Here is a 1,345-nt window from a genome sequence, read left to right as displayed (position 1 = left end):
CAAAATAGCATTGTGAGAAAGTGTTGATGCTTAGAGCTCGCTGCCTTTTATTTGAGACTAATTTGTAACACAGACAATAATTGTAGAGGAGTTTTTGAGACAGAGGGATCAACGGGAGGACAGGTACAAACGTCAGGATGTCATCAGTGATTTGGTCAAAAAGTCAGCTTGTAGAAAATACCTGAAAATCAGTACGCAGTTACTGGAGCTGCCTTAGCCTTCCATTTCATCATCTGCTGCCATGGAAAATAACAACCCAGGAAGATAATGAATGAGCCAGAAATTCTGCAAGATTCTCATCTGTCAAAGAAGTTGTTTATCCCACATACTGGTTTCCAGCCCCTAAAATGAACCTGGCTTGCCCATACATGCGGTCCCACCTTTGGAGACAAAAAAGGTGGTAGGTAAGCTTTTGGGTCGGGGAGATCCCCTGGAGAAGGAAATGGCAACCCACTCCAGTATTCTTGCCTGGAGAATCCCATGGACGGAGGAGCCTGGTGGGCTACAGTCCACGGGGTTGCAAAGAGTCGGACACGACTGAGCGACTTCACTCACTCACTCACTCAAGCTTTTGAGACAGCCTCTAGTGATCCCTGCCCCTGGGTAGCCACTCACCTGTGTAATCCCTTCCCCTTAAGTGTGGGCTGGACTCACTTAGCTGCTTCTAAATGAATAAAATAGGGTAGAAGTCTGTTTTAGGCCACTAAGTTTTGGGATCATTTGTTATACAACAGCAGAGACCCCGAGACTAATTCTTGATCTCTAGGGCCCCTTTAGACCCCTCTGCTCACCACTGTCCCTGCTTGCTGTTCTCCAGCTCCCCAGTTCTATCTCCCAGCCCCTAATCTCTTGCTTTGACTCCATCTTTAGCTCCCCCTCCAGTTGCTTGGGTTGATGGTCAGGTCTTGGCCTTACCATGTGGCTTTGACCTTGGTACCTCTCCAGATACAATGTGAGGGGTCTGCCTTCTGATTGAACACTTTATAATCTTGTGTAAGACACCGCTTACCTCCTGAACCCTACGCTGGCCAGACCTGCCCTCCCACCCAAAAGATGCACCCAAAAGCAGGATCAGAAAGTCAACTGACTCACTAGAGCAGAAAAGCCTAACCAGATACTCTGGAAAGATTTTCAGTGAAAGCTGAAAAAACCTCCTTATCTTGAGAAAAATCCCTTACCTCCGTGGGCCTCCCCCATTCTCTTAGCATTCCTATCAATCTGGACTTTCCTGCGTTTGTTAGCTGATGGATGGTAAGTGGTTGGCCCATTACTTTGTAAAAACAAGATGTTGTTTTCAGATATTTTTCTTTCCTCCCTCTTCCCCCTACTCCTGCCTCACTTAAAA

Source organism: Bos indicus, chromosome 16, assembly GCF_029378745.1.
Source record: "Bos indicus isolate NIAB-ARS_2022 breed Sahiwal x Tharparkar chromosome 16, NIAB-ARS_B.indTharparkar_mat_pri_1.0, whole genome shotgun sequence".
NCBI lineage: Eukaryota > Metazoa > Chordata > Mammalia > Artiodactyla > Bovidae > Bos > Bos indicus.
The sequence above is the reverse complement of the archived record's forward strand: the minus strand, read 5'-3'. Positions refer to the sequence as shown.